Source organism: Anser brachyrhynchus (genome assembly GCF_964034855.1).
Source record: "Anser brachyrhynchus genome assembly, chromosome: 4".
NCBI classification, from domain to species: Eukaryota; Metazoa; Chordata; class Aves; order Anseriformes; family Anatidae; genus Anser; species Anser brachyrhynchus.
In genome coordinates this window covers 23,994,210-24,021,179 of record NC_137698.1, presented here as the reverse complement: position 1 = coordinate 24,021,179, position 26,970 = coordinate 23,994,210, and the positions used below count along the sequence as shown (strand labels likewise).

The window sequence follows — 26,970 nt, the reverse complement described above, 5'->3', positions numbered from 1 at the left end:
TCTTTTCAGCTGTTGTGAGGTTTTTAACTGCTTCATTCTTCAAGGTCTCTGCTTAATTTGCAGCAGTTGTGATTTGATTCTCACTCCGAACCAAAAGGTCTGTTTCTCAGTGTGCAAATTTTTGCTAACACATCTGCAGCCTGGGCCCCTGCCCAGAACCCAGGTCCTGCTGCTGCTGGAGTCAGATGTGGATCAGAAGAACATCTCTACACAAAACATTGCAGGGGTAGGCAGTGGATTTGCAAAGGATGAATTTCTAAGATTAAACATTATCTTCGCTATTTGGAAGACATTTAATTACAGTCTTAATCCTGAGTGATCCCAGAGATCCCTTTGATTTTTGAAGTGAGGATCAAGTAACTAATTACACATAACAGAGAAATATTGTACATTTTCATTAATGAGAAAATATTGTTAGATGGTCAATTTTGTCTAATGACTGTATATAACATACATAAAAGAATTCAGGGACTGATGATGGTATGGAACCAGTGCAGGGGAGAGATGTATTAAAGACAGGGAAAGATCTGAAGTGGGAAATACAGGGCAATACTTGTGTTCCCTTATTTGTGTGTGTGGGGGTGTTAAATTACAGTTTTAGCCATTCCTGTAGATTGATTTCAATTATAGTTAGTTCCAATATAAAAAGTATTTCACCAGTTCTTCCTATTGAAAGCCCAATTTCACATGCATTTACACTGAGATTTATTCAACTTAAGCTGGTACTCTTAGTATTCATTGTATTAATCTTGTGTTTTAAAATCAAGTTCACTATTCCAGTATCGCCAAAGCAAAAAATCGTAGCAGTCACATTATAGGCAAACACAGGGGGAAAAAAAAAAAAAAAAAAAAGGAAAAAAAAAAAGAAATATCAAGAAATAAAGTTCTTTGAATTCCAAGGGGGAAATAAAAATGATTTGTATTAAAGGTTAAATATTCCCTAAACTATAATGTTACCAGTTTTATAGTAATGATGTCTTTATATCCTTGTGCAATGCATCATCAATCCAAAGCCAAATACCACTGACACTGTACATTTTTTATCTCTACAGAACGATATTTGGATACCACTTAGCTCTGAGACAGTTCTTCTGGAAATTATAAATATATTTCTTTCTTGGGATCTAAAGAAACCACATCAAAATGAATGATGGGGCCTACAAACTGAATTTGCAGCTGTTTTATGTAAACTGTGAGAAAGTATAAAATTTCTTGTTTTAATTCACTCTACCCAGAGTCTTAAAGATAGTAATCTGAAAATGTTACTTTTGTAATATTACTTTATAGTTCTTATCTAGTTGTGTGAAAGATCACAAAAAATCACTCTTTCTTATGCATGGTAGGACCATGAGACTATAAGCTTGAAGTAACCCCCATGCAAAATCCTAGAGCTAATTCTAGCTGGACTGGTCAAACACAACCATTTAAAAAAAAAGCATTACTGAAGCAAGAGATCATTCTTAGTTACAAATTTGCACCAGATACTTTTAATAAACCTTTTTTTTTTTTTTAATTCTTTCTTTTGGTGATCCAGAACACCAATGCTGTCTAAAAAACCCAAAGTTATCACAAGCTTACTTTACTACCACTCTCTACAGAAGTCCTAGGACTTTGGTAAGGAAGAGATCTAAGACAAAGACATCTCCCTTTCACCTACTAAGTGTTGGAGAACTGTAGAAATCAGTGGTCAAAAACAACTGAAAATATTTTAAAAGCTATATATATGCAATGATTCTATGATTCTAATTTTATTCAATTGCAAACTGAATCCAGCAAACATTGGGAGTATATAACATCTCTTGAATCTTCTTCTAAGATTTGTAGATTCAATGTGCAATTTTATCAATAAACCTACTGTAAAATAATCATATTCATTTTATTTTTAAAAGATGCGGCTTTTTTTCCTGTATTCTATTATGTGCATTATTCTTTCATAGTACCACTAGCACAGTATTGTAGAAATGTTGCCGTTGTGGATACAGTCTACTTGGAAGTGAAGACCTAGACAATGGTCTCATATGGCTAATTTGTAGTACTTCTGTCATTGTACTATTGTGTGCACATGATGACTGTCAGTTCATTAGAATTTTAATCCGCTTATAAATATTTGATATGATTTGTTTTTTGTTAAACTTTAAGCCTTGTCTAGTCTAGTGATATGTTTATTGTCTAAATTAAGCCTTAATATTTCACTTGCTCTAATGTTTTATGTGGCAATAGATTTTTACAAGGGTTTAATAAGAATGGGTTAAGCTTGTTCTATTGTCCATTATTTCCATGTTTATTTTTCCATGTTTATTATTTCCATGTGTGTTGGTTTTTTGTTGTTGTTGTTTTCTTTTCTTTTCTTTTTCTTTTTCCTGTGCACTTTCTACTCTCATTCTAGTCCCTTTAATTGATTCTAAGAGTGAATGGCTCAAGTGTTCTCTTAGACATAGTCATCTACTATATTATGGTACTTTGACTATTTCATTTTTTCTTGACTTCATGCCCAAGTCATCAATTCAGCTATTGGTTATTCAGCTTGTTAATGAAGGAAAAGTGCAATTGTCATTCGGTCAAATCACAGAATATAGAAAAGGTCAGGGTTCTATAGTACATTATTCTAATTCATAGAATATTGTACATAAGACAATATATTTTCCATTCTCTGTTACTTCATTTCATAACAAAATTATTACAAGAACATAATATGGAATAAAATTAATCCACACTAAAAACAAAGCCTGCAATTAAAATGCTGAATGGAACAACACGAATATTTTCTTTTGACAATTACTGAAGTAATAAGGTTTTAATATTGCACTACATGAATTGATAATCTTATAATTTGCCACAGGATGCCACATATAATTTAAATCTCCAGCAAGACAGAGATGTTAAAGTGTTGCCTAACCTCTCTCCTGAGAAGGATCCTAGTGAAAATTAAAATCCTATCTAGATTCGTCTAAACCTAGAAAAACGTGAAAACCCACATAATAAAAAAAAAATGATCAAGGAAAAGACAATGATGAAGAATGCACCCCAGATTTTTTAACCTGCTGGTTTCTCATAGTTTCTCATAGTTTCAATCACCCATGATGGTTGGGATCATGTTGGCAGTCCTTGCCCAGCAACTAAGCAAATATTCACTGCAATAACTGCTTTGAAACTGAAATTCTCTTATTGGAGCAGAAACTAAAATCCCATCCCTAGTATCAGATAGTAGTCATAGGACTACTGATTAATTTTTTACTTACAGGAAGTGTAAGACAGCTATAGTCTTTTAGGCAGAGGAGAAGTTAATTCCATCTCTTAACTCTTCCCTACAATGACTATTTAACCACTACAGCTTGAGACAAAAATAAGAGAAAGGACTAGATTTTTAGTGAAATAACACTTTTTTCTCTCTCTCTTTCTTTCTCTCTTTCTCTCTTCCTTTTTCTTCCTTTTTAGTTCCTCATCCTCCCTTTCCTGGCTAGTTTCTTTCTGTCAGAAAAAGCTTAGTTATGTAATTCAAGAGCCTACATCAATGAAGACAAGAACACTAATCATGAAGACACACAGAGTTTAAAATATATTTTCAAATTTCCTAGTAGATGGCATGTTACCTATATTTTACTTGTTATAGAGAAGATTGTGAGACATTTTGTAACTCCCTAACTTTATATTTAATTCTACCCTTGTATAGCTTCAAATTTATATCTGTGTGGAATTTCTTATTGCCATTTTCTCCATAATTTTGCTCAACTAAATCCTGCATGTCTACCTAGTTTTGTATTCCTCCCATCATACAAACCTGTTATTATTTTTATTCATACAAATATGGAGTTGTTCATGATGGTCATATAAATTTGCCTATTTCTGAAGCCTGTAATTTCACTTCTATTGTCCTTCATTAAATGAAGTTACTGATACTGTAATGACTTGAGTTATCGGACTGTGTCCCTTTCAGTTCTTTCTTGCCATTAATTACACTCAGTTCATTAATATGGTGAATTGAAAAGTTTTCAATTCTGTTAGTCTTTTCTTCAGTATTCTGGAAAATTGGTTTAGTGTCAGTCAATGACAATTAGAACCCAGTAGCAGATAGAAAGTGAGAAATTGAAAGTCAAATGACAGATTGGGTCAGGCCCTAGTCTGCATCTGTTCTGTGTTCACAATAACTCTGAATTATGAATCAGGTTGTTTTTAACCAGCTAAGGGCCTGTTTTACATTCAGTGCCCAATGTCACAGGTAGAATAGGGCTGTTAAAGTGACCCATTAGTCTCTCTAAAATTCCATTTTACAAGCAAAGAGCAATTGGGGGGGGGGGGGGGGAGGGGAGGCTTTTAGTAGCTGTTTCAAACAGTTTTCTTTTTTCAGTCGCTTGAGGAAGTGGGTATGTTTGGGTAAAAATATGAATTTTTCTCATCATTTATTTCAGATGATACTATTGGAACTGAATAACATTTGGGAACCGACTATTTGGTTTATATTTGAAGTTGTGCATTAAGAAGAAAATAAAGGAGCATGTACTTCTACTTACAGTAGCTGGAATGATGGCACACATGATCCTGAAGAAATAACCTCACCTGAAAAACATCACCTTTTATAGCCAAATACACTATCACAGAGTTGATATAATTCAGATAAACTTTGAAAGTTGTCGAAACACCGATGTATCCATTGACAAATTTGCCTGTATTTTTTTTTTTTTAACTAAGGGATCTAATCGTGTTGAACTACAAAAAAAAAATAGGGAAAAGGTTATGGACATCTTTACGTGGAAAACAAATATAAATGAAAGTAAGGACCATTATTTCAATACTGGGAGGTATCGGACTAAGGACTTTCAATATTTCTAGGAGTTTTTCCCTTTTCCCTCCTACAACTTTACTGTATCCTCTCAACTTGTCTTCACAGTGTTTTAAATCACACTGTTTTGTTCCTTCCCAGCCTCCCCCAAATGAACTATGAACCCTATAGTGGTCTAAGCGCTTTGGAAGAAAGGTATGATTTATATGCATAAATTAAAGTATAACCCAAATACATTAATCAAAGGGATGAAGAAATGTAGAAGACATGATCTCCAATAAACCAGACATTTTAGAGCTGAAAACGCCGCTCCCCTTACCTTTCTTGCTGTGGAAGAAAAGGTTGATGATTCTCTGGAGAGACTGTGATAGCTTAAGACATGCCAATGACTCATCTGTAAATATCTATTCCCTGAAGCTAGCAAGGAAAACTTCACAGAATGTGCCTGATAATATAAATCTCATCATGAAGTGATATACATCCTATAATTGCCACTTTATGGGTGAAGGCCAGATTCCCTGGCAGGTGTGAATTGGCATATCTCTGCTGAAATCACAGAACTGCTGTGTTACATCAGTTTGAGAGTCTGGACCTATTTCCTGAGCTATTTTTGTCTTGCCCCTAAAATCAATTCCTTGAAGGCTAAGACAACTGAAGAAAGGAAATGACTCCCTACTACTGGGATATCAGCTATCACATAGGATCTTGTCCAGTCTAAGACATTTAGGTTCTACTCTATTGTAAATTAAAAAACATAAGTATATAATGTGAAAAATGTAGGAAATGAAACAAATAAAAAAAATATTACATGACTTCAAAACTACAGTTCAGTGACTTTTCTTCAGTTTGGACTATTTCAAATAATCTGGAGGTGAGTATGTTGAGTGTTACATTATGTAAGATAAATATATATATATATATGTATATATATGAAGCCAGTGTTTCCTTATTGTTTCTTATAGTTTTCACAGTTTTGTCATAATTAGAGCTGTAGGGTACCATACCAAACAACATTTATATGCTAGACATTGCTAACTGACCAAATATTGCTGGCTGATCAAAGTTTATTTGTGGATTTATTTTATTTTGGTGATATCTTATGGATATCTCCTTATTGATAACCATTTTATATTTAATAGCAGAAATGGCTTCATATTTTCCATCATCTCTAATAAGCTACATCAACCAGTTTCATTTTCCATCTTTCTTGTCAAATTCCTTGTTCCATCTCTCATCCAGATTTCCTTTCTGAAGATTTACAAAAGCATATCAGGTTTATTTTAGAAATGACCAATGGTCACATACAAAACAAGCAATTTTGTGGTTAGAACTGATTATGATAAAAACAGATCACTTGTTGAGTCAAAGCAAAGAACTAGGAATCTGTAAGCATGAGATTTTCAGTCTCACAGAGGGTGTATTTGCCCACATTTTTGAATTTTTTTTGAAGGAGTCAATAACTCTAGACTTGGTCAGAAATGTAAAGTAGGTACAGTTGCTTAAAGGAGGCACAACTCAGAAATCCTGGGACAGATTAGATAAAATGGTTTGGAGGAGGAGGAGTGCTTCTTCAGGTGCTGGAACAGATATCCACACTGCAGCCTGTGGATGCCCCTAAACAGATGAGCAGAAGAGTATTTTCCGAAGGATCTGTGGCCTTGAAGAACCCACAGTGGAGCAGTCTTGAGAGACAGCAGCTCATGGAAGAGCCTATTCTGGAACATGGGAAAGCGTCAGTGGCTGCAGAGAGAAACTGCAGCTACCATATGCTCCCTCCCCTCTGTGCTGCTCAGGGCAAGGGTGGTAGATGACTTGGAAATGAAGGTGTGAAGTTGCGCACAAGAAAAGAGAGAGGTAAGTTGTTGTTTTAGTCTGTTTGTTTCTCAGTACCCAAATCTATTTTAATTGACAATGAATTAAAATATTTTTCCCAAAATTGACTTGTTTTTGTTTGTGATAGTCATTGGTAAGCAATCTCCCTATTTTATCATGACCCCTGAGCTTTCTCATCCTATTCTCTCACCCTACCCCCGTAAGGAGGGAGAATGAGTGAGCAGCTGGGTGGGCATTTGGCTGTTAGTCAAGGCAAACATATCATGTGTTCTTAGATGTAGATTAATTGTGAGTCTATAATACTTTGTCTGGGCTTAATTATGATCTATTCACCTGTGATGAGTACTATACTACTATAAAAATTTTGCTTTCAGTATCTGTTGCAAGTTTTCTGGGGGAATGCCTGCACAGCGCTTCCATAGGTGTAGCTTAAGTTTCCATTTCCTCATGTATATCTTTGAGGTGCAGGGGTCTGTTTTCAATAAAATCCTTTGAGATCTACATATGGAAACCAGTATATTTGAGCTGAGTTATTAGTTTTTGCTGAATGAGCATAGATCGTAATAAAAGATGTCAGAAACTGACGTAATGTTTGGAAATTTAGTGGGATATATTTTCTTCTTGATAGGCACGTATATTTCCTATTAATGCTAATAGGAATTATATGTGTGCATCAAGAGAACATACCACTTTGCATGTAAATTTCACATTTTATTTTACAAAGGATATGTAACCCTATTATCACCAGGATCTTAGTGTTGGCACAAAAATTTGTCCCAGCTCAGTTGGTTATAATCAAACATTAAAATGATCTAGCTGAGCCTAATTGTATTTTACCTTCCCACCACTTTTGTAATGAAAGTACTTTAATCCAAAGCATTTTCTGTGTCATGTGGATGAATAAATAGCGTCTTTCTTGAAGTTAAGTTGCTTCTAAACTCAAGCTAATAAAACTACTTACTTCCATTTCCATCAGAGTTACAAGTACAGTTAAAAGGGTTACAAAATTTAGATTTGAAACATTATTCTTCAGCAAAAGAGATTGGTAAAATACTATATCCTTGATTTTGAAGGTATATTCTAAAGCTGATACAAAATGGCATCTTTTATGAATTTTGTATTTGATCTAGAAAGCACGTTTGTTTGTTTTTATTTTGTTTTGCATTACACTGATTTTTATTTATTTATTTATTTATTTACACAAGGTATGTTAAGTCCATGGTTGCAAATTTTAAATAACACAAAGTCTTGTGCAAAGGATGTAATTTAGGGTAACTGTGACTGTAGCTCACAAGCTGCATGAGAATTAGTGATAAGATTAAGATATTACTTCTCCCTTAATGATTTTCTTATTTGTAAGAAATTTCTTCCTATTTTGTTTACTAACCTGGCCAGTTACACCAGAAGCAGCTCCCTCTTCCCTGGTACATTCAAAAAGTGAGCTTCACATAAAGGAAAATTCAAATTCTGGACTTATGTCTGATTCAGTAGTCATTTATATTTTCATTGAAAATAAACTTGCAAATGTACATGGAATTGCAAACACCCTTTTATTGATATTCTGACAGAGAAAAGAATCCTAAAAAAAAGAAAATTAGATTTTCAGATTTTCCCATAGATAAAGCTGGAAAATCTGATTTGAATATGTCTGAAGTGTTTTGCCTTGCTAAATACACATCAGTTTGAGAAAACAGGCTTTTATATCTAGTATCAGCAGACCCAGGATGACTCAGCAGACCTCATGGCAAGGAGCTAGCCCAAGAGATCTGGCATGAGTCAGGACTTTCACTATTATCAGCCTCATTTCAGAACAGAATATCTCTGAAAAACATTTACATCTCAGTGTCTCAGTGAAAAAAAAAAAAAAAAAAAGGTTAAAAATGATAAACTATGTCAGCAGCTGGCAAGACCCAATTGCTTTACTTGCTAATCAAGCCAGAAGCATTGTAAAGGTAAGATAGGAGAGTACAGCATTTGGACAATACCTGGAGAAGATCTAAGATCTTCTACCATATAGAAGTGAGAACTGATGTTTCAGCTTTTTTTTACAGGTGGAAAAATAAATAAATGTTCATTAGTTCATTTAAAATCACTGGACCTGTTTAGGATTTCATTCCTAATTCTGTAACTTGAAGACAAAGGAAAATTTACAATTGACAGCCTAGGTGCAGGGTAGCTTTTACGTCTAGCTAGAGGTAAATACTACTTTGTGATTTTGACTTCCAGTTATTTCTTCTGCTGGCTGACATTTTTTGTCTTGCTTCTCCATGAATTTATTTATTTATTTATTTATTACCATCTGTCTTGTACTGATTCTACTTCTGAGTGCTGGGTCAGATCCTAAGAAATGCATGCGGCTGAGATTACTCCAGCAGACCTGCTGTCTTCATTATCCCATCAGTGGAAAATTTTAATTCTTTTTTAATAAGGTCTACACCCTAACTGTCCTGTGAAAGTGTTTGTGTACACAAGAGTCTTAATGCACTACAAAGGTTTCTACCAATATTAATAAGGCAAAAAAAAACACACAAAAATATTTATGATAATATAACAATATTAGCACGATCTTTTATTTAAATAGATACCTTTTTTTTTTTTTCTTTTTAATATTCATATTCCTTTATTCTGAGTTTGGAAAACAGGATATATAAAATTACTGCCTTGGTTCAAGAATCACTATCACTGTTCCCTCAAAAGTATTTGATTTTTAAAAAAATAAAAAAATTATTCTGCATATCCATTTTGCTGAAGTATAAGGGTAATAAATCTGATCATTCAGAAAAGCCACAACCTGTCAGACTCTAAGTCCTCTCTTCTCATAATGGCATAAAAATAAAAAGAAATGATAACCTTTCAGCAAAAAAACATTAAAACAAACTGTAAAATTTTGTAGTGGGTACTCAACATTTTAAAAGATAATGGAATTATTATTTATTAGTAAAAAAAATGCAGAAAGTATGAAATTCCATATTAAATTCTGTAAGTTTTCAAATAAAATTCTATAGACCTCTGTGCAAATACTGGTCACATGAAAAATCTCATTAGGCAAAACTTGTGTTATTTGCAGCTAAACTTGCGCACAAATTTTGGAATAATCTTGAATTAAATTTTTATAAAGTGCTATTATATTCCTCCCTAGGAAATCCTTTAGAAACTTCACTCTAATTGCTGATCCCAGTGTAAATTCAGGCATTGAACAAATTTTCTAGGGACTCTATATCCTGGATATTCTGTCTTCTCTCAAAGGTCTACTGTACACCAAATTTCATGAAATTTCCAATGTGGAATTTGGATAGAGACTATGTGGTCTTCTCTTTGCAAGAGCCAGCCAGAGCTAGTGTAGGGAATGCTTTCTCAGTTATCTGAATACACCAAGGTTGTAAGCTACAAGCAGTTGCCCATTGGAAAAAAAAAAAGTTGTCAAGAAGATCCTCATAGAAAGATATACAGAATGTCCCATAAGGCTCAGTGAATGTATGGTTTCGGAGGGAAAAGTTATATATAAAGAAGTAATGAAAAATGACAATATATATTTACATTCTATTTTTCTTTTTTCTGTCAGAAACGTCAAGCATTTTTCTGCATAAAGCCAGTCTTTCATATCTAATAGAAGACTTAATAGTTATGCAAAATAATAAGATTTTCAACCTTATGACTATTCTTATTACGTAAGTTTCTTTTAAAGTTGGATTGGAAAGTTTTGGTCATTCTATTAACTCTCATTTACTCCATGGCTATCAGTGCTTCCCTCTTAGGAGAGACAGAGCTAAAACACTGGAATAATTACTGGTCCTAATCAGTCCAGAAGTTGAGCCAGAACGTACTGTGAAATAAGAGCATCTGTAGTGTAAAACAAATCATAAAAGACTTCAAAAAATGAAAGTTAAATTCAAACCAAGATGGCCAAAACATATTCTTCCTGTTCTTCCACTCTTAAAAGTGGGTTAGATTATTTGGGTATATGAGACAATGTCTATATTGTAAAACAAAGATTAGCTAAAAAGGTGTCAGCCAAATCCTCTACCTAGTTCTGGATTGGAACCAAATCTGAACTTTCATGAGGGTCTGAGGTTCTATAAACTTAATTCTTCATTTCATTCCATGTGAAATGCTCTGAAAATTCATGCCTTTATCATCTTCTTGCTCCAGTTAACAGCCATATTTTTCAGCTGTGGTCTAGACCTGCAGCTGGGATCAGAATTTGTAGATATGAATTGATTAATGCAAACCTTTGTGTGCATAATTTTCTAGCACTGCTTCCATTAAAGCAATTTGAAATAATCTGCCCAGTTCTCTGCTTGTTAATACTAACACTCCTCGGATTCTGTAAAATAAACAGATTATTCTACAATTGCTAATGGGAAACAAAACCATGAATTTCTTTTTAAAATGAAGCCTTAAATATTTTTTGTGGATGTCCGCTTGCATTTCTGTGTTAGCTATTCAATCAAATCTCTTGGTATCATGCTGTTTTACTGAAGAATTTCTGTTAAAGGGGCTATGGTTTCTGTGTGGACATTTAGGAGGTCAGATAGCTGTTGCCTCAGGAAGTAGGGCAATTTTATCCATATTAATGCTCTTTAACATTAGCTGATATAAAGCCCTTTGTTTTGCAATATTTTTGTCTCCTGTATTGGAGACCATTTCTTCTAGTTACTGCTATTAGCTATTTTCTACTAGCTACACCAATCTCCAGTTGGTGTCCAAGCCTAATTCTTCTCTCTGATAAGCATCACTACAGAAAATGATTAAAATGACCAGTCACAGGAGAAAGGCTCCTCTAAAGCTCTCACTGATTTAGGCTGAGAATGTATCTCTGTATTCCAGTCCTTCTCCACAATGAACTTTTCAGCTGTTTGAGATTCTTCCAAAATATCCTTTTTCTTTTTAATAATTACATTGAAAATAATCCTAGCACATTTACTGTGACACTAATATACCTCAGGGCCACCTTCTTACTGCACAATTTACCTACAGCATTCATTAATGGCTGAGAAAAACACACCCTGTCATGGCTTACTACAACCTAACAGACTTAAATTGCATCCAGGAAGCTGACAGGCCAGTGCATTATTAACTGAGCCGTTGAGACCCTTTAAACTGTATTGTATGTAAGTTTATAGCACAGGGAGTATAGAATTTTAAGCTTGCACATTTTAATGTATTTAATTTGCCTCAGTCTGCAGTTTGCTTTGTGAACTGTTAATCTTTTCAACCGATACAGCAAAATGTCACTGTATTCATTTGCGGAATATAATAGGCTTACATCCTGAAACAATAAAGTTATAATAGCCTGCCTGCTGCCTAGTGAAGTTATACAAATTCAGCATGTACAAGGTGTTGTGTGTCCTACTTACCCTCCAGGTTTTTAAAACTTATCTTCTCATACAAATGCCTTGAAAATCAGTGGCACACATTATTTTGCTGAGAAAAAGCCAAGTAAATGTCATGGATCAAGCTCTGCTGAATTCTGTCTCTCTCTGGAATTACTTTTGGTACCTTTGATACTAATTCCTCCTTGCCACCTCCACCCATGACAAACGTAAGCTGAAATCAGGGACATCAAGATCTGTTCTGCACCCTCAATACATGCAGTGGTCTGGAACTGACGGGTGATTCCCCCTCTTATGGTGGTGGCAGGAACCAGCAGCCAGGTAATTACAGATCTTAGGGAAGAAAAACTGCTGCGAAGCTGTTTGGCCTCCAAAAAAGACGTTCTGCACACTCTCTTAAGCTTTACCTGTATTATATTTGCCCTATATACTTTCTCCTGACCAGTTCTGCAAAAATGGTAATCTTTCATTTCCTACAAGTATTATGAAAAGGACAATGTGATCTTTGTATTCATGGTGGGATCACAGCGTTTTGAATAGTAATGAATCATTGCCTGCAACAGAGAATCCTGCGTGTGAAGATTAAGATGGTAACACTAGTAAAGAACATACTGACAGTACCCATGCTATCATATGGAAAGAAGATTATGTTTCATAAGACTTTTCTATTTATTTTTCTAATAAGTCTTGTTGGAGAACTATTGTATTGGTTGTTTCTATTGTACAATTTCCATCCTGAGGAGTGAAAATGTGTCATCTCACAGTGAATTTCTGTCAGTTTGCTGACTGACACTGCAGTTGTACTTGGGCAACTTTATGTTCAGTCTATGAAGCGTTTAGTTGACCTGCAGGGCATATTGCAAAGCCTGTCTTTTTTAAAAAAGGTTATCTTTCTGCCAGAGTGGAAGGTTCATGAGGGTTCTTTGTCCATAGCAGGAATGATGTGTGGGTTACCTGAGCTTTCACACTTAGATACTGTTAAAGATTCTTTAGAAAAAGGATCTGGTAATGAACCAAAATGCAAGGAAAGAAAAAGAAACAAACAACAACAACAACAAAAACTCACACTTTCCAAATGAAGTCTATGTTTTCTGGATCTTTTCTACTCATAGTGATTAATTAAAATGTAGCCCGAAGCAGAAGAAGGTCATGCATCTCCGTCCACAACTAAACAAAATCTTTAGGGAAGAATCAATAAAATGAGCCCTGGCTGATTTTATTAAAAATGTAATGTAAACAAAAAGAAGATCCTCTAAACTAAACTTAATACATTATTTAAAAAAAAATAGATGTGGTGATAGAATGGAAATTTCTGGGTATCTTGACCTAAAGTGGTTCTAAAGAGGAGAGGGGATCCAAAAGGGAAAGATGACAATTATGGGAAGGAGGTAAGAGATCTACACTGATTTTTCTGACAACATAATTGTCCAAAGCCTGTACAAACCTATTTCTTGTGTCTTGTTGGACATAATTTCAAATAACCTGTGAAAGCACAAATTTGCTTATTTAACAGCACTGATTATGTAATCTTTTAAGTTTCTTTACTTGCATATTGAGTTCAGAGATTTCTGTGGCCAAGTACGATTAATCTGAAACATTCAAGTATGTATCTGCTAGCTGCTAATGAATTAATTAATTGAATATTATCTGGCACTGGATTGTACATGTTCCTTTTTAGCCTAGTGGACTTTGGGCACACTGGGTAACAAAACTTCCCAAGATACTAATTTTGATTCATAGGAACATGATTATAACTTTTAAGGTCTTAGACAGTGCAATCTTAGAAACATTAATTATTAGGAACTGATTGCTACATTTTGTATTTTTATGTCTACTATAACCTCTTGATTTATTCCTTTGATATTATTTCAGGTTCAGCAATCAATGCTGCTTTTGAGGTTCTTATCAGCTGAATGAATTTAGTAAAGTACAAGACAAAATTATTGTAAGTAAAATCATTTCACATTTTTTGCTGAAGTTGGGGTCAAAAAGAGTTCTTAAATAAAATATTTAAGAACTGTTTGAATGAGGACCCAGTGAGGATGTGGGAAAATTACATTTTTTCTTAGACTGTTTTAACATCAAAGGTAGCATTGGAGTGAGGGATAGTCATTAAAAGCTGAATTTCTGAAAGTGTCTGTCTTGTGCACTTAAACACATTTCAGTCGAGTGAAATAATTTAAAATCTGAAGTGTGATCCAGAATCACGTATGTCAATTACCATGTTGTCTGTGATATTAAAAATGTATGCAGCTGGAGGCTTAATTATATGAGATATCTCAGAGTTAGAAACACTTCATCATTTCCCCCCTTTTTTTAAAGTGTGGTCTTTTTACATATTGAATGCAAATAATCCTCAAAATGAAGGGAAAGGTTCTTCTCTCATTTGATGCTATTGAAAGCCAGGATAGCACTAGAGATTTGCAAAAACTATAAAATATTGTTTTGCTGGTGGAATTCCATTACCTGATGGTGATGTTGATTGACTGAATTTAATACTTTCTCAAGTGGAACAAAGACTTTTTCATGAAGAATTAGTTAAGACAGTGTCTACTGCATTTGTATGTCTACATCACTATAAAAAGTAATTTTTACATCAAAATGATCAGTGCAAAGTCTTGAACCATCTTCATGTTTGTTTAAAACTGATGCATCTGTTTCCTTTTCCTAACTTAAATCACATTTAAAAAGTAAACCTAATGCTACTGAAGTTAAAATGTTGTTCACTGTTCTGTTGTCTCAATAGCCCAGTACTGTATTGACCTTATTAAGTGTAGGAATGGTAACTATGATCTATCACTATTCATAATGACAAGTCACTGTGTCTTTCCTTACATCATGACGTGAGCTGAGGTCAGAAGAGATGTTTTAGCTGGTGGCCTAGGGAGGAGTAGAAGAATAGGAGAACTGTCTTCTGGGCTTTTTGAGTCTGAGAGGCACCTCTCGCTTGATTCTGGAAGAATAAAACTCAACCCCAAAGCTTAGCTGTTTTGGCAGTGAATGCCAGTACAAAGAAATAAATTTTCTCTTCTAATGGTCTTGGTGAATATCTATGTAAGAAATTCTATATTATTATTATTATTATTATTATTATTATTAATTTGCAATGGGCAATATCTTATATAATATCTTATATATTACAGAGGAAACAATGCAGAGATACAGATTTTCTGAGGTCACAGGGACAACAGTAGAATAAAGAGAGCTGAAGTATGATGCACTCCTACCAAGAAGACTGGAATTTTTTTTTACTTGGATTTGATTAGTTAGCTTAAGGGACCAAGAGCTGGACTGCTTGAACTGTGATAGTATGAAGTGTTAGCATCAATTTTAAAGTAACTTTTATTAATATTATTTAACAGTATTTCAGTATTCAACACCTGAAATTCAGTCTTCAGGATTCCATTCATATCATCCACACAGATGATCCAAAGATTTTTTTTTAATCAGTTGATTTTGTTCATGTGAATTATGATGAAATATAAAGTGTTGTGGTTTGTTTGTTTGTTTGTTTGTTTTAGAAATTAAAGGAAAAGACTTGTGAATCTGCAGACTTCATTTCATACAAGTTCAATATTGCTTATTCTCTTTTTTTTGTTTCCACTCTTTTGTTAACTGTGATTATTCTCTAAGAGAAAAAAAAAAAGAAAAAAAAGAATACTTTAAATAATACCCAACCTGTTGATAGACATAGCCAAGAACATTGTTTTCCAGCTGCTTTTGGAAGTACAGTTTCCAGAAGGTTTCAATTCAAGTTAAAAGAAGGCCAGGAGTTCTTGATTTCCTTTAAGTTAAAAACAGTATTTGAACTAACCAGTCATCCCATGCACCCTTATTTCTGAGTACCTCGTTTCGATTTACAGGATTGCGTTGCTTCAGAAGCTACTGGAAACCTGGTCAGAGGCTTGAATGTCACCTGAAAATGAAACTTGGCTTTTATAATCTGATTTAGGGCTTGAAATATTTTAGTTTGTGTGTCTTGCATTTAATCCACCTTATTGATTTAATAATACCTTAAAACGTTTACTCATTTCCTTTAGTCTCCGTAGTTTTAGACAAAAACTGGAAGAAAACCTGTCTGTGGTTGAAACTATAAAGCACACTGGTTCAAAGCGAAACTGTAGTTCATACATCAACATGGAATTGGAATGTGCTTGTTAAGACTCTCACAATAGCTGACATTGGCCTTTATTATTAATTATTATTGTTGTTGTTGTTGCTGTTTTTATTATTATTTTCCTAGAAAGAAAAAAAAAAAAGATGTTTCCAAAGTTTAACAGTCAAGCATATCTCTGGCCCATTTTCCAACAGAACTGCATGGAAAATATAGTCCTATGGTCTTCCTTTCAACTTTTAAGGAAACAATGTATTCAGGCTTAACTAAGAACATGTTTTATTCAAAACCATAAGCAGTTCTCTATCCTACACAAAAACTGAACTTTAACAGCATCTCTGCTAGGTCATAAATCTGTGTAAGAAGAGTTCATATGGGCAATGTGTGCTGACTTTTAGCTTCTTACTGCAAGCCCGCATATGTTGTATTTATGTTTAGCTCAGGTAGGGGTTAGCTGAGATAGATGATGGTTATTTTATTTAAAATTGATATTCTAGGAGGACCAAGAGGCAAACTACCATGAGGCACTTTACAAATAGAAAGCCAATGACAGCTTCTGTCCCACAAAATTTAAAATTTGCCTGTGATTTGTGACAATTAGAGGAACTGCCTGTAAAACAGCGAAATGAAAGACCAATTAATAATGACAGCACATTTCCAGCAGAATTCAAAAGCAATTCAACAAAATCCTGCAACAACTTTGACCATAAATAACAATTTTTGAGCTCCAGATTGTCAGAACATACACGTCTACAAAATATTAGTCTCTGACCACCTTATTTTTCTGTCCACTGAATTGCATGGTCATCAACACTTGGCAAAATATTTCTGTGTTACTGATCCAAACTTATTTTGGAACAGACAAGGGCTTTGACACTGTGCAGCTGAAGACAATTGCTGAATCCACAGAGGGCTCTCTTAAAATACATTCATGTTTCTCTTAGAGCCAGCAGTCATGGTTATGATGACAGGTGACCTAAGAAACCTGAATTTCTGCCAGCACATTCTTCCGTCCTATTATAGGTATTTTTCACCTGATGTAGGTTCTCTGGTATGAACTTCTCTGAAATTTACTAACTTTATTGTAAGTGGTATCTTTCTAATACTGGCAACACCTTCATACATTTTAATGAGCTGCCCTGAAAATAATAGACTTTTGTCAACTGGTTCAAAATATCTCAGCTCTGAAAGGAATATTTTGCATCAGCATCAATTCATAGACTCATATTCGCAGCCTCTCCTCTTTTACATCCTAGAGGAAAAAATAGCTCATTCTCATCTAATGTGGCAAGAGACATGGTTTTGTTGTTTTGTTTACCCTCAACTTATGGTTTATTTGTGTATCAAACTAACTCATTCTATTTTTAGTTATTTATTTTGTGCTACAACTATATTCTAGATTACTACGTTCCTCCCTATGGCTCCTTTCCAAGTAAGTCTGTTGAGCCAATGTAGCCACATGATAGCCTAATGAAATGCTGGCACGCACTTAGCAGTAGTTTTCCAGATGTCAGTGGGTTATTTCAAAGAATACAAGTTTTTAAAAAAATATTACAATAATAAAAACATTGGTCCCAACAGCTACTCATATGAGCTGATCTCTACTTCCACATTTGTATGTACGAAAATGGGACATCTGGTACACAAAACAATGGCAAGGAGCTCTATACTAATGCTTGATTAGAACAATGCCTTATTCAATTCTTTTTTTCTCTTTCTGTTTTGAAATGTATAGTACATAAGTAATACACTACATATTAAAATATGACAGGCAATAAAAAATCAGGTTGTATGATATTTTTGTTATTCTTATCTAAGTTCTGCTCAGATAGATAGGCCTAGTACAATGTACCTTACTATCCTGATTGTCAATGAAATGAATACTACAATTATTAAATAAATATATGCTGAACCAGAACAGCTAACCAAAGAAGCCTTGAAAGACTGGAATTATTATTCTTCTCCAACACAAGATCCATCAATACAGCAACTAATTTCCTTAAACACTCTTAATGCACTATTAGAACTATATATTTAACTATATTAGAAATATAGTCGTTAGAAAAATTTTATGGATTGCATACGTGCACTGACCATAATTCAGCAAAGTTCTTAGCATTTATTTATATCTAACCATGTGGTAAAGCACTCTCGGTAACTTCAAATATACCACCCTTATTCATAAAGTTAAGCATTTATTCAGATGGCCTAGTGAACTAAGAAATTAATCATTTGTGAATTTTGAGATCATACGTTAAAAGTTATTGACTTTAGTGGAGAACAAATTGTTACCAAAAAGAACATTAAAACATGATCTAGAATACTGCAGTAGGAATATATTTTTTATTACATTGCCTGGATGAAAACTTGAGTTCATATAATCCCATCCTGGAAAAAAATAATCTAATAAAGGAGCAAGTCCTTAGCTAGGGGTTGCAAAAGTCGATAGCAATGACATTTTGTGAAACTTCACACATACTGGAGACACACATCTATATGGGTTTTTAATACAACACTCAATATTACAAGCATTAGACAAAGTGTCTAACATAGTATTATCAGCACTAGAAAATACCCCATGCACATATGTTGGCATAACTACATCTTTGTGAGGTTTACTGTGCCTTTTGTTTTGAAAATATTTCTCCACTCTTTTACAGACTTTCTCTGAAATATATCAGCAATGTTAAGTTTTGCAAGAAAATCTTGAGAAAAACATTTGGAACTTTTCACCAGAATATTGTAGCACCTCATGTTTTGTTTTGTTTTGTTTTGTTTTGTTTTGTTTTATTTTATTTTATTTTATTTTTTTATTTTATTTATTTTTAATAGCAGGGAAAGTAGAAGCTTATTTTTAGGTAATGCCTAATGTCTTGTTTTTCAGCAAGACACTTGCATTGCCTAAATTACATTCCAGCTGAACTGATATATACTAAGAGGATCACAAACAGTTGCTTTAGTCTTCACAGTGGTCAGCTGAACCAAAAAATCATGGAAGTAGATTGGACAGAGAAAAATTGAAAAGTATCACGATCTGAAATTAAATGGCCATTACTTCTCCTGTTTTTCCTGTTGTCTTGTCATGCTGTGGAGTTGTGATGCAGAAGGCAGGCTGCAAAACTCAGTCAGAAATTCTGTCCTGGTGCAGACCTGTTCTCTGGTTTCTTTTGCAGTGCAATGACCCGAACTTTCTGTTCTGGGTGTCCAAAATAAAATTAAGATTTTATTTCAGGTTCTCTGCTGGTATAAACTAATGCAGCATCATCAAAGTCAGTAAAGCTTTGCCTATTTACAAGAGTGGAAAAATTAGTACTCTCTCTGTAGAGATCTCGTAGTTCAACTATCATGGAAGACTGATTTCCTGTCAATAATAAATGTCCTCAGTATCCTACACAAGTCTTCGGTTTATCGCCTCTGGACATTTTTTAATAGCTGCAAGTCTCAAGACGGAAGCAGATTTTTATGCTTTATTTTGAAGGGTGAGGATTGTTCAGAAAACATACTTCCTGAGCTGCCCAGGGAAAAGACTATTATAACACTAGCGTGGTTCAACCTATCAGCCTAACTTGCGTAAGAAAAGAAACTTACTTCTTTGTAACTTGTCTTTCATTTTCACATCCATTTGTTCAAAGACATCTGAAAGTCCCTGAGCACTGACCTGAATAAAATGAAGAAGGAGGCTAATAGAGTGTTCACCTACAGTATTGTTTCCTCTCTTGTTATTAGATGGATATGACCCTGTCTTTGATCTTCCTGCAGATGGTACAGCCAAGGGTGCCTGGAATAAAGAGTGGCACACTCCTCCTAGGAGGAAAGAAAAAAAGAGGAGTAGAGTGGGAATATGCAGAAGCAAGAAAATGTTCACTGTGGTAATTACAAATGACAAAGATAAATGAGTAAGAATGTATAAACACGTTCCTCAGTGGGTCCTTAAATAGGTAGAAAATGTAAATATGCAGCATGGGAATCTCTGAAAGTAAGGTGAAATTACACTGAAATAAGTCCAGGAATTTCACTTTGATTCAGTAACTTTGTAAGTGAAATGATTAAAGAAATGCAATGTTTTTACTTTGTTTCTATCTCATGGTGGTTTTTTATGTACCAGGACACTGCCTATTTTTCAAGGGTGTATCTACTTATTTCTGACTGCTTGTCAAACACTGAACCTATGTCTATTGTCCATAAACAGTGAAACACTTGCTGAGAGACATAAGGGAGAAATAAGATAACTGCGTTGCTGTGTAAGACAGTATTTCAGAGAGGACATGCTACTTACTTGATTGAACAGACTACATATGTTAACTTCCTTACTGTATTTATCCAAGTGTCTTTATTTATTTCTCAGCTAGTTATTTTTTTAACTATGCAGTCAAAAATTTGAAGGAGCACTATTATCCCTTTGACATGAGAGCAGAAAATTCAAAGAGCTGTTGTTGATCCTTTATTTATTTATTTTTAAGTTAAAGAAAAACTCTATATATTTTTAAATAAAAATGGACAATTCTTTCTAGATTATAAAACATGTACAACTGGAGCAGGATTTGGCCATGTGTTTGCAAGGAAAAGTAACATTTGTTCAGGTTAACTCCTGGTTTTCTGTCATGCAGCACCATCCATGTGAGATTATTGTAACTGCCTGTTCAAAGACTTTCTTTCTAACTATTGGAGCTGTTGATTCAGGCCACTGTCTGAAACGCTGTATCATTATCAATATGGTTTTAGCAACATGAATCTTGACCCAGAAAACACTTACATATAAGTTCCATGTTATGGTTGGAGTCACCCTGTGAAGTTGCTGGGATGACTCATGGGTGAGTTCATACTGTAGTGGTACTGCAAACTCTGTCCATCTATCTCCAAGCATAGATCTTGCAAATCTGTATGGGTGGGGAGAGGAAAAAAAAAAAAAAAGTTATGCTTGCAAATTTGTATAGATGGGAGTCAAAGGTAATAGAGAAAAACCAACGGCTGAAATGTCCCTTTTGAAATCCTTCTGTGTCTAAGTACCTTGTATAAGCAGTGAAGCAGTACATTATCACTTTATGCTGACAGCTTCAGCATAGTTCGTACCATGGCTCACATACCTGCTGCCAATGCCCTACTGCTGTATGCAAAATGCTCTCTTGGTTAATTTTGTACCCACATACCTGGGACTCCAGACTGTGACAGCATTTCAAATTTGACTGTCTCTTGAAGGACACATACACATATCGTCTGGATTAAATATTATGGATAAGTGTTCACTCAGTGTGAACACACTGAAAGCAAATAAATTACATGAAACATTGGAATAAGAGAGAATAATAAAGGTTTCAAGTCTTGTCTACTGATCTTGTCTAAAATACAACTGTTACTCGATACTGGATCCAGGTATTGTCCCTGGCTCCACTATAGACACATTTGGTGACACTGATTGGGTCACTTAATCTCTTTGTATTTGTTTCAAGAGTCACTTACACTCTCTGCATTTGTTCTGAGAATAAATTTTGACACTTCTGTCCCTCACAGCAGCTTTGTTATATTCAAAGTTTGCAAAATGCTTTGAGGTCTTCAGGTAAAAATAGCTTGCCACACAATTCAGGAAAAAACATTTCTAAACATATTAAACTGCACATATTTAGGCTGGCATTTGTTTTTTTGCCATTAAATTTTATTTTATGCCCATATTGTTTTAAAGACAAATATATCAAACATCATAGGGACCCAAATAAGAACTCTGGCATTGACTGTGATTAAAAACTGAAATATGAGCCCATTCTCTCATACCATCTGTTTTGTTAACCCACCAGAAGGGAACAACATTTCTACATAGTGATTAAAGACTATGACAGATAATTTCATCCTGTACGTTTCCTGATTGATTGAAAAAATGGGAAATAGAGAATAAAATAGACAGAATTGTATTGGCTTCTAAAAATAAACTGTCAGGGATGTTAGAATTATTTTGGAATGGCACAGCAGAAGGTTTTGGAGCCTGAAATATCTTGATTATCCCTCAACATGTTGATTCTTGCACTTGGAGAACATAAAAGTACATATTATAAGTGCGTACCTCTCATAAGAGAATCTTAAAAGCCTGTCTTCCATATGGCAGGGACTAAGGGGGAAATGTCAGTGCTTTTTCTTTAAGCAACAAATAATTACGGCAAGAAATGAAACAAAGGTAACTTAGCAACATGGTATTCATTTTCTCATCTAGCATTTTCTAAAGAATTCCTACTGAGGCCAGCCCATGAGCTGTGTGCTATTTATCTGCTTACCTGCATTTTGAAGCATTCCACTTCTTTTTAGCAGTGCTGTCTATGAAAATACAACAAAATAAGAACAGTGATTATAAACTTGAAGTGCAAAGGAAAGACCTTGAAATAGTATTAACTCCAGTATTTCAGTACTCTTTATAGATATATCTTCTCTAAATCTGGATGAATCATTTGTTGCAAGTAAGCTTTTTCACTAAATCTAGTCCTCTACATGTTTGTGAGGTGTCAGTGAAGATACTGCATTTGAAATTAATGTGCACATTATTTTAAAGTGTTTGATAAAGGCTTTATCCAAAGTCCACAGAATCGATGGAAACACTCCCACTGACTTCTCTTGACAGAGGCCAAATACAGTGTGCAAACATATTTTATTTGATGGATTGTTCACTAGCTGTTTACTGAAAGTATTGTTTAGGAATATAATTAATGCCATTCAATGTGGTTTTATAGCAAATAAGTCTTGTCAAACAAACCTTTTACAAATTTCCCTCAAAAAAGGTAGCTATGTAGCTGAATTATTACTAAGTCATTTAGCATGTATGACTGAGGCATTAATGTATGAATATATGATTTTAATGTATTTAATAACAGAAATTCTGACAAAAAGATTAATGCTGTGAGATAGCAGTGAGAAACATGTAGCTAAATCAAAAATTAATTAACATGCTGATCGAAAAAATAACTCCCATAAGTGGAAAACTGTTATTGAAGGGATTTTTGCCTAGTGAGTTCTTGCAAGCTTTAGGTATTGAATCCGAAGTTATTCAATACCTTTCTCTATGGCTTCTCAGTAAGTTATATTTATTTTTTGATTGTTAAAATTTATGGAGGACATAAGACTGGCACTATACTTAAAAGGTGAGGGTCATAGACTAGTATGCCCAGACTAGTCAGTTAAAACAGATAAGTCAAATGACATAACCAAACTAAAATTTTGCTTATAGAAGAAAAAAAAAAAAAAAAAGAAGAAAAAAAAGGTAAGAAAAGTAGATCTGTAGAATGATGACATTGCTGAAAACAACATCTGTAGGGGTTATACTTGTTGCTGCTAAAAGAACAACCAAATCAAACCAAACCAAGCTTTGGCCGAAAGGTTTGTGTTGTCCTTGGGCATGTACATGCATGTAAGGAGTAGCAGGGAGCTTGCCTGTGTGTTCAGTGCTTGTGAAATCAGTGCTACATTGCTCTGCACAGATCTGGGGCTCACTTTTAAAGCTGATGAAGTTACAAAGCAGAGCCACAAATATTGCCCAAATATTCTACAGAAAGGGCTTGTTGTGCAAGACTTGAGAAGTAGTATCTATTTAGACTATCAGAATTAAGATTGGAAGGTGACCTGAATATCCAGCAGTACCGCAGGACATTAATGGACTTTTTCTACTAGTGGAATAAGTAATAAGAAAACAGAACAAATCTACCAAGTAATGAGGACATCAGGGTAAGCACTGACCAAACACATCTGTTGTCCCTGGCATGCAAAAGGAAAAGAAATAAATAAACATACAAACAAATAAAAACAACAAACAAACAAAAAGAAGTTTAATTAGGCAGTAGCTTTATTAACTTAACTCAGCCGGGATCTATTAGCAACAAATCATATAATGCAGCTCATGAGTCTTTCTTCAATTGCTTCTGATTGTTGAAGCTTCTGTGTTTGAGCCCCAAGGCAATGCTAAGGCCAGACTGCTTTTCTGCCAGAACAAGGAAGGAGCTAGAGGAAAGAGTAAGCTGTAGGGCTCCCTGAATCCTATTTCATTGGAAAAAGAAATAATTTCATGAAGTATAGAATCACCTTTGTAGGAAGTACTAGCAATTACTTTGGCCAACTGGCCCCTGTCTGCAGTTAGTTGCCAAAGACATAACATTTCAATTTTTAGCAGAAGCTGAAACATTCTTGCTCCCTGACATTGAGCTCATTACTGGGCTGTATAAGTGGAGATACAATGACTTGTCATATACCAGAGATCAGATTAGATGATCTAATAGTTCCTTCTGGTCTTACTTTTTACGAGTCCTTCACAATCCACTTTGCATGCTGCCTCATTGGTCCCTGGAATCACATGCTAGTGTTCCTGTTCCCTGATTTTTATGACAGTGACCTTTATAAACAGGAGTTCTTGAATAGTTTAATGGGAAGGGGGGAAAGTGTGAAAGCAATCTGAAGTGAGGAAAATGAGCAAGAGATAAGAAAGCCTCAGAAATGTTAGGACATTTTAAACATATTTACAGAGCATAATAGTCTGCCTGCATATAGAGACACCAGATTTAAAACATCTGTTTTCTTTCCTGAAGAAAAGGAATCAGTGGAATTGTGTGGTATTGCTCTTAATATAGCATCTCTTAGGACAAGTTCAATATTTTTACTCCTGCTGCTGCTCTCATTTCCTTAAATTCCAGGTGTATGTATATGATTTCAGATGACTACATTAATTCTTAAATTATATTTAATAGTTAATATTTTTGATTAAACAGTGTCTGTTATGAGAAGTGAGAGTGTGTTCTGAGAATACTTCGTAGTCTTCCTCAGTTATTCTGGAAATTCTTTAAAGGGTGTGATATTTTCTCCCAGGTGTAATAAAGTAACTCTGCTGACTGATGTGTGACCCAGTAGAGCTTCTGTTCTATCTATGTGTTATTTCCAATGTGTTTATCCTTAAAGGGAATGTTACTGCAGAAATCCCTGCACATCTCTACGCAACAAAGATTTTATATATTGTCTATGGTATTGTGCAAATGGAGAGGCTTCCTGCAGTTGTGCTTGATGTAGCTTGTAGCTGCAAAAACACCAACCAACATTGACTGGACTTAACTTGACTGGTTTTATGCTGTTTTCTCTTTTCTTTCTCTCTCTCTCTCTGTTTTTTTTTTTTTTTTTTTTTCTCCAGTGAGTGTTAGCACTGAAAAAATCACTTTAAAGAAAGACACCTTCGTTTTAATTTCCAGAGTAAAATGAACATATATATATATATATTTTTTTTTATTCTGGCCAGAACGTTTTGAGCCAACATTACCTTGGTGCATTCTAAATAACTGTGCTATCTGGTGAGTCTTTAATTTTTTGCTGCAAGCAAAGCTGAGATGGCTTATTTCCATAGAGAAACCTTGCATATCTTAATGACTCTTAAAATCATTTTCATTCCCAGATGAGAATACTAATTACACAGTTGTGCTTACTAAATTTTAGTCAGATATATCTATGCATTTTTATTTTGTTAGTGCAGCAACTTTAGTACTGTGAACAAAAGTGAAATGGAAGCTTTACTAAGAACTGCATCATAGTATAAGTGTCTCTATGATAATAAGTCAAAATGGATGTAAACACAAACCTTCAGGAAAAAAAAAATTTAACTCTCTTTGATTTCAGTGACACCCAGATGCCTTAATGCTTTTGAAAGTCTGTGTTATCATTACTTTGATTTTCCCCATTAAGAAGAATAACAAATCAAGAATAATTTCTCCTTTCTGAATAACAGAATACATGAAAAATTAATCCCTGATAGATACACATTGGGTTTCTGACCTATAGACATCAAGGGTGATTAAATCTTTCTAATATATTTTGTTAGTTTGGTTGTAATGTAATAATAACATAAAGAGACATTAATTTAGATAATAAAGTGGACTCAGAAGGCTGTAATTGTTTCATATTTTATATCTGGAGTGGAAAGATATGAAATATGCAAATATAGTCCAGAATTTTAAACGGAAACACATGCATTTCCTTGTAGCTATGGACTAGGTGTACTTTTCATGTAGTTTGGCTGTAGCATATTCCAAAAATCTTTGTACAAATATTTATAAACATGAACATATTTTCATCTCATGTAGGTTTAATGTTGACTTAAGAAAAATTCAGTTCCAGCCCAAGGTTTTTGACTCTTACTACGCCCTGTTTAGCAAGATATACTAAAACCATTGTGGGCCTCCAAAGAGAAACTTGAGTGTTAGCAAATACCTAACCTTCTATGAATATAATACTGAATCAATATTTGTGCCTCTGCACTCCTTCCTCTTCCACACCTTCTGTCTGGTAATTATTTAATTTCTAATATATCTGAGTTCTGTTACCCAATGATTAGGAAGTAAATGAAATGGAGGGCTGGTGAATCAATTGTGTGTGTGTATGTATACATATATACACGCATACATACATGTATATATAAAAAGAACTTTAACTAGATTTTCAAATAATAATGGGATTAAAATTCAGTGTGTAAAACTTGACCCCAGAATGGCAGATTCTCTTATTCAATGTGAGCCAGATAATTGGCTCTGTCTGGGTTATTCTATTATGTACCAAAGAATATCTTTTATCAAAAAAAAAAAAAAATCACCAAGAAATTGGGTTGAACCTTCACCTTCTCCCCTAACTATTACAAAGGAAATAGAGAAGCTAGATAAGGAATTTATAATATGAAGAGTGAAATTGAAAAAAGGATAAAAAGAACAAAAAAAAGTCAAAAGAATAACAATGAAAGAAAAGTACAACTGCATGATACTATCTTTGCTGTAGGTGGCAACTGACCAATTAATATCTTTCTGAATTTGTTTTTAAAATTTGATGGCAAATTGATTAAGGACTAGATTCTACTTCATTTCTCGCACCAAAAAGTTGGTGGATTTGGATTGAAAGTTAGCTACTGTTCATTTTTT

General features: G+C 34.3%; 1 long non-coding RNA gene across 2 annotated transcripts; it reads left to right on the top strand.

Annotated features, from left to right (window-relative positions):
* Positions 1 to 99: 99 nt before the first annotated feature.
* Positions 100 to 18,852, top strand: LOC308194469. Of its 2 annotated transcripts, XR_013950544.1 has the most exons (6): positions 100 to 226; positions 1,053 to 1,192; positions 4,407 to 5,648; positions 6,400 to 6,631; positions 13,816 to 13,888; positions 15,087 to 18,852. It is a non-coding gene; the product is annotated as an uncharacterized lncRNA (long non-coding RNA). The 2 variants fall into 2 exon arrangements; XR_013950545.1 differs by lacking the exon at positions 1,053 to 1,192 and having other exon boundaries at positions 120 to 226.
* The last annotated feature ends 8,118 nt before the right edge of the window (positions 18,853 to 26,970 follow it).